General features: G+C 46.7%; 1 long non-coding RNA gene across 2 annotated transcripts in view; it reads left to right on the forward strand.

The window, feature by feature from the left end:
• Positions 1-807: 807 nt before the first annotated feature.
• Positions 808-13,810, forward strand: part of LOC103347707 (uncharacterized) — a 241,277-nt gene continuing 228,274 nt past the window's right edge. Inside the window, exon 1 of one of the 2 annotated variants that reach the window (XR_011385203.1) lies at positions 808-2,354. This is a non-coding gene — a long non-coding RNA (uncharacterized lncRNA). The remainder of the gene's footprint in view (positions 2,355-13,810) is intronic. The other variant, XR_007924066.2, reaches the window with a different exon arrangement.

Genomic DNA, 13,810 nt, shown 5'->3' on the forward strand with positions numbered 1-13,810 from the left:
ACACATAGCAGGTGAAGCAATGGAGAGTCTCTCTTACTAATAAGGAGGTGAAATACCCAGAACAATTTGGAGAGGCACAGGAAACAGGGAGGCAAAAAAAAAAAAATACCAGTAGGCATAGACAGGCAAGACAGGGTACACAAACTCAAAGTTTGTGTAGGCCTTCGGCTCTTCTTTGTTTTGAGGTCCCCGAGGGGACTATAAATGCAGGAGAGACCAAGACCTATAGGAGCTACTGTTGACTCTGTCTTTAATTTCAAAAACGTCCAGGGAGTCATAGTGGGCCACGTGGAGGATTCTCTTTGTCCAAGCTGGTGACAGAGGCAGAACAGGGTAGAGGAATTCTCCCCTAAGAGGAGAATGGGCTCGCTCCACCTCCATCATCTCACTACTCTAGGGTGAGGGGGAAAATAGGCAACTACCTGCAGGGAAGAGGCCTGCTTTCTCCTAGCATCGCTGACTCTGCACAGCACTCCAGGAAGCACTGGGTAGTGCTGCAAGCAAGGAAGAGCAACTGCGACTTGAAATGCTTCAGTCTGAAGATGAGCAGGGGAACGGATAAGACTGAAGCCGCTGTGGGGGTCGGTCATGTACACTACACGAGCTACATGCTCGCCTGTGGGCTTCCCTGGCCTCCCAAGGATGTGAACCCTGCTGGGGGCGGCTCATGGAATTTGGACTTGACATACGTGTGGGTGTGGTATTGTGATTTAATAAGAAACATATATTTGATCTTTGTCTTTGGTTCCTGGCATGCTGCTCCCAAAACCCTTGTAATTTCCTCTGTGACAGGGGCGAGGGGAACATCTTGTATATTTATAATAATTCCCTGTCAAGCAGATCCCAGTATATGTGGTAAGGCAGCTCTTAGCGGGCCCCTTGAGAGCTTCAGGTTGGGGGGCTGGTTACCAGAGAAAGCAATCAGGTGATTAGAAAGTTGGAGCTTTTAGTCCCCTTCCTCATCCCCATCAATCCCTGGGCGGGGACCAGGGGCCAGGGACTGAGCCATCACCACGGGCCAGAGCTTGACTCACATATGCCTGTGCCACAGGACCTCCATCCATCCAGAGGGTGCAGACAGCTTCCCAGCAGGGAAACCAACCGCGGTTCTGGAGGGTGGCACGTGAGAGAGGGCACGTGCTGTGCACCTGTGCCCCACGCCAGTGTCCCCCACACCCAGCCCCCACCTGTGCCTCACGCCCTGCTCGTCTCTTCCTTTTGGCTGCTTTTCAGTTTTACATGTCACCATAAACCAGGAACGGTGCACTGAGTCCTGAGTCCTGTGAGCCAGTCCAACAAATGATCAGACCTAAGGAGAGGGGCGTGGGTGTCCCGCCAAGTGGCCCATGAGGCCGGTGTCTTGGGCGGTGAGGAGATTGCATCAACAGTAGAACACGGAGAGCTGAGAGCAGAGGCAGGTTTGCTGAAAACACAGGCAAGGAGGCAGCAGGTGGCAGGCCCCCTGGAAGCTGACTGCGGCGGCGCCAGCACCGTGGGTTCTAATCTGGGAGATGCCTGTCCCAGGCGGATTGGCCCTGGCTAGGGGCTTCTCTATCACCAAGGGGTCCCTTATTGCTGGGGAGATCCCTAGGGGGCTTCCGGATTGCCAGGGGCCCAGGAGGTGGCCTCCACATCAGGCACCTCGGATTTCTAGCTGGTCAGGGAGAAGGAGCGGGAGGTGGCCTGGGACTTTAGTGAGGACGGCCTTGTGTGACCGAGCCCGGGCGAAATCAGCGGCCGGTCGCACCGGTCTCCAGAAGGTAGTGAGAGGAAAAACCCAGCCGGCTGGGCAACGGAAGCGTTCTGAGGGCAGAGAGGGAGCCCTTGCGGGAGGGGCGGGGGGCGTGTCGGAGCCGCGGGCGCAGCGTGGACGGCGGCCGCGACGCAGCGAGGCCACGTGGGGCTTCCGCAGGGCGCGGATCCCGTCGCGGAGAGGAAGCCCTCGCTGGGAAAGCCAAGGACTTTACAAAGCAGCGGCCGAAGACCACCCACTTTTGGGCAAGGACGCCCGGGAAGGATTCCAGCAAGGCGGCCCCGGAAGCTGGCGTGGCAGCGCTTCTGTTGTCTGCGAGGTGGAGTTGTAATAATCCACGCGACCTTATTTTTCACGAGGGTTTTGAAGATGACAGGCAAAACGATCTTCTGTGTCGTTAGGAGTGACAACGGAGCCCGATTATGCCGAGTGCCTTCCATAATGCAGCAGGAGAGGCAGGGCCGGCAACCACTGCCACCTTTTCCGTGTAACCAAAGTGAAGACCAGCTACTCTGCCATCTGTCCACGCAGGCTTTCCGCACGCCCTGGCCTCCTTCCTGGCTGATCCACTGTCCCTCTGACAGCATCGCACCTGCGAATGGTAAGTTCTCTCCTGAAGGTGAGGGCATGCAACCTAGGACTTCCCTCTACGCGCGCTGCCCTTGGATGGCCCTTTGGGGCTGCAGCCTTTCCCTGGAGGGCGTCTCACCTGTGGCTCCTGCTGTCCACATTGCTCCCTTGCCAAAGCATCTGTGAAGGCGGCCTGTATTCTAGCTCGGAAAGATTTTAGGATCTCTGTGTTCTTGGTGTGGATCTTTTTTTTTTTTTTTCTTTTAAGATTTATTTATTTACTTACTTTAGAGGCAGTGTTACAGAGTGAGGGAGAGATCTTCTATAGACTGGTTCACTCCTCAAATGGTTAGGGTATCCAAGGTTGGGCCAGACCAAACTCCATCCAGATCTCCCATGTGGGTAGCAGAGTACCAAGCACTTGGGCCATCATCTGCTGTTTTCCCAGGCACATTAGCAGGGCACTGGACTGGGAGCGGTGCAGCTAGGACTTGAACCAGTGCTCATGTGGGATGCTGTGTTGCAGGCAGTGGCTTACCCCACGGTGCCACACCACCACCCTGGTGTGGGTCTCAAGGGCTGTATCTAAGTGGGGTTATTCTATTCCTTCTGCTGGGAACTTGATGGATTCATTTAACATGGAGATTCATGAGCTTTTGTTTTTGTATTATTTATTTGATTGAGAGGTTATTTTTCTTGGATTTGTCATCCAGATTCTTATCTTTTCTCTTTTTTTCTTTAAAGATTTATTTATTTATTTGAAAGACAGAATTACAGAGAGGCAGAGGCAGAGACAGAGTCAGAATGAGAGAGAGAGAGAGAGAGAGAGAGAGAGGTCTTCCATCCGATGGTTCACTCCCCAGATGGCTGCAATGGCCAGAGCTGTCTGATTCAAAGCCAGGAGCAAGGAGCTTTTTCCCGGTCTCCCACGTGGGTGCAGGGGTCCAAGGACTTGGGCCATCTTCCACTGCTTTCCCAGTCCACAGCAGAGAGCTGGATTGGAAGTGGAGCAGCTGGGACTCGAACCGGTGTCCATATAGGACGCCAGCACTGCAGGTGGCAGCTTTACTTGCTACACCACAGTGCCAGCCCCATCTTTTCTCTTATTGTGTCCTAGATATTGTTAATTAACAGGTCTGCTTTCTGCAGTATTTCCTTGACTTTTTTTTTAAAAAAAGATTTACTTTATTTATTTGAAAGGCAGAGTTAAAGAGAGAGAGGGAGATACAGAGACAGAGAGATCTTTCATCTGCTGGTTTACCCCCCAAAAGGCCACAATGGCCAAGGCTGGGCCCGTCTGAAGCCAGGAGCCAGGAGCTTCATCCAGGGCTCCCACGTGGATGCAAGGACCCAAGCATTTGAGCCATCTTCCACTGCTTTCCTAGGCGCATTAATAGGAAGCTGAATGGAAAGTGGAGCAGCCAGGACTTGAACTGGTGCCCATATGGTATGCTGGCATTGCAGGCAGTGGTGTTACCCACTGTGCCACAGCACTGGCCCCTTCCTTGACTTTATCCCCAAATTTCCTGTTGAAATTATATTGTTATGACCTGGATAGCTTTTATTTCAAGGGAGTCTTTGTACGTTGCTGATGTTTCTTTTACAATAGCAATATGCTGTCCTTTTACGGACTGAATTTTCTCAAACCCTTGGAAAATATGAATGAGTGATTTCAGTGCACTGAACTATCTCCAGTTCCTCCAGGGTCATTTGTGTTTATTTATCGTGGTCCTTCTTACTCATGGGTGAGATGTCTTCAGGTGTCTGAAATGCCAGTTATCTGCTCTCGGGTGATGGGTAGGATCGGTGTGCAGGGATGAACAGGACCGACCGGCTGGGTAAGCAGACAGGGAGCCAACTCCGAAATGCTTCAATGTTACAGGTACAGCCTAGGGGTCACACTCATCCCACTGGCTGCCTGGTGCTTGAACTTCCTCGCCAAAGTCTGACGCCTTCGTTTTCCCACCATCCGGGGAACAACTTTACCAGTCACATCTACCAGCATTTTCAACACAACACAATGCATTGTCTTCCTGCCCAGACCTGTTTCCTTCCCTGGGCTTCCTGTTTCTGAAAGCTCTACTGCTTTCCCAGAATTAAAATCCACAAAATAATATCTGAGTGGACCTTCTTTTTTTTCAGTCTGTTCCCAGGTCCTGCAAGAGACCTCCTTGGCTCCATCCATCACCCTCTTCCCATTGCACCCTTTTCCATCAGACCATTATTTGTTCCCTGGGCAAATTCTGAGTTTCCCTTTAGCTTCCTCCCACCCCTCCCACACTTAGCTACCAGATTAACATGTCCCGAACATAGCTTTCTTTCTTTCTTTTTTTTTTTTTTTTTAAGATTTATTTTACTGGGACCAGCGCTGTGGCACAGCAGGTTAACACCCTGGCCTGAAGCGCCAGCATCCCATATGGGCGCCAGTTCGAGACCTGGCTGCTCCTCTTCTTATCCAGCTCTCTGCTATGATCTGGGAAAACAGTAAAGGATGGCCCAAGTCCATGGGCCCCTGCACCCGTGTGGGAGACCCAGAAGTGGCTCTGGCTCCTGGCTTTGGATCGGTGTAGCTCCAGCTGTTGTGGCCAATTAGGGAGTGAACCATCGGATGGAAGACCTTTCTCTCTCTCTCTCTCTCTCTCTGCCTCTCCTCTCTCGGTGTAACTATGACTTTCAAATAAATAAATAAATTTTAAAGAAAATTATTTTATCAATTTGAAAGACAGAGTTACAGAGAGAGAGGTAGAGCAAGAGAGAGAGGGAGAGAAGTCTTCCATTCTGCTGATTCTCTCCCCAAATGACTGTAACAGCCAGAGCTGAGCTGATCCGAAGCCAGGAGCCAGGAGCTTCCTCTGGGCACCCCACATGGGTGCAGGGGCTCAAGCACTTGGGCCATCTTCTACTGCTTTCCCAGGCCATAGCATAGGCCTGGAACAGAAGAGGAGGGCACCCATATGGGATGCCAGCGCTTCAGACTGGGGCTTTAACCCACTGTGCCACAGTTCCAGCCCCACATAGCTTTCTTTATACCACCTGCTGCCCCCAATTTTTTCCTGACTGTTTCCTGTTGACTCATTGATGCCCACCTCCTCAATCTGGTGTTCAGAGGTCCACCTGGCTTCTCCTCCCGCCACACCTGTGGGAGACCATAGTGTGCAGCACAGGCTGTGGACAGACATAGTCAGGGTCAGGATCTGATGTGGACAGGGCACGTAATTGGCCCTCCCTGAGCCCTGAGTTTCTCAGCTCTAGCTTTAGGATAATAAAAGTAGCTACCTTATGGATTACTGAGAAGATTTAGTGAGATACCACTTACAAAAAGTCAGACTTTTAAAAGGTGGTTATGGTGACTGTGATTGTTATAGCTAACTTTTCCTGTCTTGGGTCCCGTATCTTTCAGCCAAATTGGTCTCTTCGCTGTTTCCTGAGCCCGTGATCTCCCCACCCCTGGGCTCTGTCTCAAGCTCTTTCTGTGCTCCAAATGTCCTTCCTCCTCTTTGTAGACAGTTTTTTAAAACACTTTTAAAAACTGCAATGGTATAAGCATATCACAAAGTTGGTTTTTGTTAACTCATTCTACAAGTGTGGTTCTGTGGCATCTGCATTCACATTGCTAGGCAACCATCACCACCATCCTTTTCTAGAAGCTGCAGTTCTGGACCCGGCAAACACCAATTCCCCATCCCTTCTCCCCCCTCCTGACAAGCAGCATTTGACTTTCAGTCCCTATGAAATTTACTATATGAGGGTCTTCCAAATGAAGGAGAATCATACAATATTTAGCCTTCTGTGCCTTGCTCATTTCACTCTGCATGGCATCGTCTAGGTTCATCCAGGTTGAAGCATGTAACAGAATTGCATTTCTTTTGAAGGTTGGCGCTGGCTATGGTGTTTGACTTGCGGGCGGTGCCTTCCCTCAGCCTCCTCTCTGCTCAGAGGCGGGGCCCCAGGCAGGTTGAGGGAATGAATGCGATAATGAATGCATGCATGGAGGAATGGCCAGCCTGGCTCTGAATGTCCAGGAGGTGCTGCCACCTCAGAAGGAAGCACGGAGGGGTGACTGAACACCACCCAGCCCAGAGGAGACAGCTCCCGAAAGGCTGTGGTGCAGGCAGGAGGCCTCTGAGCCAGCTCTGCAGGCTCCTCTCCAAGCTGGCAGTGCGCATCGGATGCTGCCCACTTGGCCCACCCTCCTCTGTCCCATTAAGGAGCAGCATGTGTCGCGGCGTCTGTGGGATTTCCCTAACACAGAAAACAGCTTGCCACCGGGGGCTACGGAGACATTTTGGATGCATTGTATTAAATTTTGTTTTCATTGAAAATTTATAGCTAGCACCTTCTACTCTAATGTAATGAATAATTAGAAGCAATTACAAGGAAATTTAGCAAATTACTAAGCCATCTAGGAGTAAAAATGAGTGTTCATGGTGTTCTTGCTTTGCTGTCTGGCAGTCTGCCGTGATATATGACATGCATGCAGCCACCAGACACAAGTTCCTTTCTGTGCACCTAGCGGTTTTCCAGTAAGATCATAGAAATCAATGCATGGCACTAGAGTCTTGTGATGCTAAAGGGCCTGCTCAATAAATATTGCATGATGGGGGAAGGGAATGATGAATTTGAGCAGTGGAAACATAACCACGAAAGTTTCTATGTTTGGTGAGTTAGAACTTTTTTTAAAAAAAAGAAAGTTTATTTTTCTTCTTTAAAATGTGCATGTTAATTGAAGAAATTAAGGAGAGAAACTACAAAAGTGAAAGAAACATGCAAAAATGCTGCCTAGACACTCCAACTGGAGAATACCATCTTTTCATTTTGATTGACTGGCATTATATTTTCTATGTGTGTTTTATTTGTCATGATTATTTTTGCCATGCTATAGAAGACATTTTACTGTTTGGATTTGTATTTTTCATTAAGTTTTGAAAAGCATTTATTTGAGAACCAGAGAGAGAGTGAGTAAAGAGAAAGAGAGATCTCCCATTTACTGGTTTACTCCTGAAGTGCAGACAACTGCCAGGACTGGGCCAGTCCAGAGCTGGGACCTGGGAATTCAGCTGGGGTCTTTCACCTGAGTGTCAGGAACCCACTCACCAGAGCCATCACCGCTACTTGCCAGCGTCTTCACCAGAAGGCAGCTGGAATCTGGAACTGGAACCAGGCACCGAAGTCAGGCACTCTGATGTGGATGAGGGTGTCCCAACCAGTGTTTTAATGCTAGGCCACATCCCCATCCCTACTTGGGTTTTGAAACTTAATAGAATCTTGTGTATACACTTCAGTGTTACTCTGGCCAAGTCACATAGCACGAAATTACTTTGCATTCTCAATAATTGTAGTTTTAGCTTATTTCTGCCTCTTAACTACTATAATAGTACTGCAGTGAACTTCATAGTCCATATAACATTTTTCTATACTTAAAATTAGAATTCTAGGGATTCTTGGATCCAAGAAGTAAACTTTTTGAGGTTCTTTTCTCTTATTATCTAATTGTTTTCTGAAGAGCTTATGTTTATTTTTTCAACACACAATGTTGAAATTACCCTATTCATTGCAATAGCATTGGTATTAGTATTGTAAAATTATTTTGCTAGATTAAAAGGCAATTTTCAGTTTTTTGATTGTAAGAGAGTTGTATGAATTTGGAATCAGGTACAGTAAAAAAGAATAGGATACACCTGATCTAGTTGGTGGAGATTAATTTTGTTACGTACTTTTCAAAACAAACAGGTGTTGGTCAGATTTAGAGATATGGATAAGAAAGCTGCAATACAGGACTGGGTCAGAGAAAGAACTGCCCCAGCTTCTTGAAGTTACCACTGTTGGGAAACCATTATAGGAGAGCCCACCAGTGGCAACAGCAGAACAAACACAGCACAAAATATCACTGTATCTCTCTTCTACCTCCCAATTTAAATAACATCTGGAACCCTAGCTGCAAGGGAGTCTGATCAATGGAGTTGTGAGATCTTCAGCTTCTATAGTTTAGGAAGACCAATGAGAAGGTGGGTGGGAAGTGTGTTAGGTGCTAGTCTTCCATATCCACCCTCATAGTTCATATGTTGTGGTGTGTGTTTACCTGTTGTATTGCATCTTAAATTAATTGTCATTTTTTAAAAAAAGATTACTTATTTATTTTGATGGCAGAATGACAGAGAAGAGAAGGAGAGAGAGAGAGAGAGAGAGAGAGAGAGAGAGAGAGAGAGAGAAGTCTTCCATCTACTGGTTCACTCCCCAAATGGCCACCACAGTCAGGTCTGGGGCAGGCTGAAGCCAGGAGCCAGGAACTCCAACCTGGTCTCCCACATGGGTGTCAGGGGTCCAAGTACTTGGGCCATCATCTGCTGTCTTCTCAGGCCTATTAGTAGGAAGCTGGATTGGAAGTGGGGATAGCTGGGACCTGAACACCAGCACTCTGACATGGGATGCCAGATTCCCAAGCAGAGGCTTATCCCGTTGTGTATGTCATATTGAGAGCCCCAATTGCCAACTTTTAACCCTGAGATAACTTGTAAAATAAGCGGCTAGTGATGAAAAAGACATGGGATCATTATTTCTGAGAAGTTTATGGCAAAAGTGGAGGCTGGACAAAAGTGAGAAAGAGAAGGCAATAACTCCATTGACTCCCATACTACAGGGAATTCCACGGGTTTAAGGTGAAGTTTTTGGTACATATATCAATATTTAAGCTTTAAAACAAGATTTTTTTTTGTTGTATGTGATATGATAGCATAGTAGTTTATTTTATTATTTTTCCTTTCTAGTTAGACTTGGACTTATTCACTCATTAACTTCTTAAGGAACTTATTTCTTCATTGAATAAATTCTGACCATTTAAGCATAATCAATAAATTGAATCCTTCATTGCACCTTACCTCCCCTAGGGCTGCTGTGTTCCAAGGGTCACTGTTCACACAGATCAGACTGTGAATGGCACCCTGTAGGTGCTCCAAGGGAGTGGTCCTATCAGTCCCCTCCGTTCCCTGGAGCACTGATTGTACTTTCCCTTCTTAGAATGCTTCTTAGAAACATGCTGAGATGCAGGGGAACTACACAGGCTTTGGGGGAACAAGGCCTTTATACCATCTTAAAGAGCCTTTCTAATCATGCATTTTGCCATTTAAATTAGCAGCCATGATCAAATGATTATTTTTTCTATGGATAATTATTTACTTTGAGGATTGTTTGGAAGACAAAGTCTAAAGAAATGGTGGTTAATCTAAGAAAATGGAAACAAATTGGATGCAAGGCAAAACCTTAATGGTTTCTTTTGAAAATCTCTCTCCAAAGCCTTTGATTTGAAGGTTGACTCTTATCCCATGACTGTTATGGAATTCTTAAATGGAATTGCACCACACTGCCCTGCAGCCCTGGAGGAAGGATTCTGAGCTACTCCGTCTCAGAACCAGGGGCAGTTCCCTAGAGAGAAGGTCCTTCAGATGCTGCTGAGAATCCAGGTTCCTCTTAACTCCAGAGTGGTGGGGACAAACCTTAGTGAGTTAATGGTTCCCAGTGAGTGTCTGCTGAATGTCAACTGGGTAGATGGAAGAGGGGCCATTCCAGGTACAGTCCAGTTCCTTACCGGAGGGGGTTTCAGGTTCCATTGTTAGAAAAGCAGAAGACTACTAGTCTGTGGTGTTATCAGAAACCATTTTTCTGGTTTTCCTATAGGCAAGCCTAAGAGTCGAGCTCCAATTGAAATCAGAGTTTAGGTGGGAGTAGTGGGAATGAAAGAACTTAAGAGAAACAGAAAGACGTTGTTTAGAGAAGTTTCTTTTTTCTTTTTGCATTAAGGGTGGTTTTGGAAAAGCTATGCTCTGTAATTACCATATATTCTAGATTTTCCAGGGTAATCTGCATTCTAAATATTTACTGTCATTATGCCCATAAGACATAAAATATGCTGGAAATGCAAATATTCTGACAAGCGGTAACTGAATGAATCAAGTCATTAAGCATTACAAATGTGTGAATTCCTTCTTTCTGTGTTGAGCACAGATTCATGATGTCTGATGGAAGGCTCATGTCCCTGATTAGTGGTTTCTGGGCAGCAGAGAAGTGACAGTGTGCTCTAGCCCTGATCATTCTCTTTTAAAATGCAAATTAGTTTTTCAGAGACTTGTCAAGAGATGTTTGGGGGAAAAAAGAAAATAAACAGTTACCAAATGAAGTTCTCCTCACGAGTGTAGGTGGTAAAATATGCTAACAGTTTCACCAGCAGATGAATTACAAAGAATACAAATATGGCACTAATAGCTATGAGCCTTTTGCTATGTTTTAATTTTTCATTTAGAGGTTCTCCTTTTAATAAGATAACTTGAAATATAGCTATAATTTAATTGTTATATTTTTCTAAGACTTTTCACATAATTAAGTTTAGCTATCACAGAAAGTTCTCAAGCAAGAAAGGGGAATTAGTTCAAAGTAGGGATGTGGGAGCTAGTTTGAATAAGGCTCAAAACTGGTTTCCACCCTTGCTTCATCTCCTAAAACTCAGGCACTGTATTTGAAAAATGGGGAAATAATTACTTCATATGTTTGTCGTGATGGGGATTAAATGGGCTAATGGTTGTGAAATGTTTGACCCACAGTAGGCATTCGGTAAATGACAACTATTTAAAAAAGACGAATAATGAAATTATGTGGGCAGAAATTTTTGAGAATCAGTGTTTATTTATTTTCGTCCACTTGAAAGGCAGAGTGACAGAGTGTGTGGGGAAACAGAGTGAGACAGAGAGAGATCTCTTCCATCTGCTGATTTACCCCCAGATGTCCTCATCAGCACTGGACCAGGCGTAAGTGCAGAGTAGCTACAACTCAAACAAGTACTCTGATATGCAGGATGTACCATCTCTAGTAGGGGCTTTAACCCCGCTGTGCCACAATGCCTGCGCCGAGTGCAAGATTTGATATTTCCCTCTTCTGTCTTGCATGTGATTAGCTATCTTGTAGATGGTGTACTGTCCATTATTCTGAACCCCTATGTAGAGATGAACATGTGGAATGAGCCAGAAATGTGATTCTGCTTTTTGAAGCCACTGAAATGTGAGGGCCATTGGTTGCTATAGCTCAGCAGCCCCTGATGCCCAAAACAGTAGGGAACCTGGGGGCTTCCCTTGCTAGCATCTGCAGGACCCAAGGAGAGGCAGGTGATTAAGGCAGTGTGCAGGACCAGGGCCAGGTAGACATAACGGTTGGGGATAGAGTGGCCATGCCTGGAGGGTTGGGATGGACACTCCGGCTGCGAGTTATTAGGTATACCTAGAACCCCATAGCTTAACTGACATTGCAACAAGGGAAATAGTATTCCTTTGGGATGGTATTGAATTTACTGGCTCAATACTGGGAAAGCCTCTGGAGAGATTATGGAGACCTCCCATGTGTTTTATAGCCACTGTCTTCTTTCCCTGTTAGAACAGGATGGAACTGTCATTAGCATTTGTAGAGGGGGGCCCACAGGTTGGGTGACTGCCATTGCTGTGAGGGCCAGGAAAGGCCTTTCACTCCTTACATGGGATGTGCTGTCCTTATCTGGTAGGTCCATGGAGTGGCTGATAGAAGCTGCTCACCCTGTTAGCATAGCTGTTGTTCAGATTCAGCTAGGGGTTCTCCTATGGGGATTTCTGTCCAGCCTGGGATCCTGAACAGAGTGCCATCTACCATAAGTTTTCAGAATGAAAGCCAAATGAATTGCTGGGTAGGATCTGTAGGTGCCCACAGAAATGGAGATCTTGTGCAAACAGAAAAGCATGAACTTTTCATAAAACTTCTTAGGGCCTTTTAGCTCTCTTTTGCAGGCCAGTATGTTGTCCGTAATGAAGAGAGATGGGATATTCTGCTCTTGATAGGGTATGGCTTCCACTTTTGTCCCACTGATGCAGCCAGTTGCCTGCTTCTGCAGCATAGGCCTGTGCAGAGGGAAGTCTTGAGGTGCTGGCATTTCATCCACACCCAAGAGATCGGTGAGTAGAAACAGCCTTCCATACATCCAGTTACCAGTACCTGATCAAATCCTGGACAGAACGTTATCATCTAGATTGTTCATATCCTGATTCAGTGTTTCCCAAGTTCTGTTCCAAAGAACCCAAGTTCTGGGAGACATTAAATGGGCACACTGCAGTTAAGGGGTCCTTAAGTCAAAGCACCTGTGGGTATGTTGTATTCTATACTCCTCTTTAGCCATTTGCATATTGAAGTCTCTGACAGGTCCTCAAAAAATAAAGGTATTTTATTTGAAATAAACATAATTAGATTGGTCCTTAACTGTGTTTTCCTCCAATTTCTTTGAGTTTGAATATGAACTATCTTTAATATGGCAAAGCTCTTAACATCCTGGGAAATATTGAACCTTGACATACTGGCTTAAGAATCACAACTTTAATTTAATCCTTATAACTTGGAGCAGCACTACCTCTGGCCTTGTCCAGAGAAATGTTTGTGTAGTTAGAGATGGACCCTGTTTGATGTAGTCAACAGAAGTTGCAGCCAAGTGTTGCAGGCTTATCCTGCAAGGCCTGCGCGCTGTTGGCATGGGTGGAACAATGGCGCTCTTTAACAAGAAGTACTGGAGACAAGTACCGGTGAACACGTCTGCTTCATTCATGAGCAAGCACACCTTTTAAAGGGTAGGCAGAGGGGGCAAAGGGCAGGCAAAAGGGACATAGCTAATTCAGGGCAACACTAATTCTATAGGATAAAGGTGATATTGGTGCCGCTATGCCTCTCCAATCAGCTTGAAGGTCACGTAGGCTATGTTAGCTTTCCTGATGGGCCTGGGCCACACCCAGGAGCAGTTTACCTGATTGGCAGAAGGCAGGGGTGGGAGGAAATGCGTCCAGGGCTCCCACAGCCTGCCAGCAGCCAGGCTGCAGGGTCCCTCTTGGCAGGCATGGCGTGCAGTGTCCTCCTAACCTCCTGCATAGGCAGGGCAGGGCAGGCAGACTCCCTGCCAGGTACAGGATCACCCACAAAGTGTCTTGGACACAACAAACAAAAACATTATGGCACGAGCCCGTATGTAGAGTGGATATGAGCATATAAGGCACTATGATCTGTAGCGGATTCTCAGAGATAGTCTTGGGAGACCTAGGATACTGGGATATCTTGTCCTTTTTGATATGACACCCTGCAGATAAACTCATGAAAATTCTAATTCTAGCCTGTCCATCTGTGTCAGCTACACTCTTTTTAAATCAAATGATCTACCTCCATGGACTTCCAAGCCATCTCTTGTTTTCCGTTTGTTTGTTTGGAGGAAGGTAGGAGCACACTGCTTTTGCATTTCATCCCTTGGTGGGCATCCTGGTTTTAAACTTGCTTTTTGGCTGGTGCTGCTGCTCACTAGGCTAATCTTCCACCTGCGGCGCCGGTATTCCGGGTTCTAGTCCTGGTTGGGGCGCCAGTTCTGTCTGGGTTGCTTTTCTTCCAGTCCAGCTCTATGCTGTGGCCCAGGAAGGCAGTGGAGGATGGCCCAAGTGCTTGGGTCCT

This window comes from Oryctolagus cuniculus, chromosome 1 (assembly GCF_964237555.1).
Source record: "Oryctolagus cuniculus chromosome 1, mOryCun1.1, whole genome shotgun sequence".
Classification (NCBI taxonomy): domain Eukaryota; kingdom Metazoa; phylum Chordata; class Mammalia; order Lagomorpha; family Leporidae; genus Oryctolagus; species Oryctolagus cuniculus.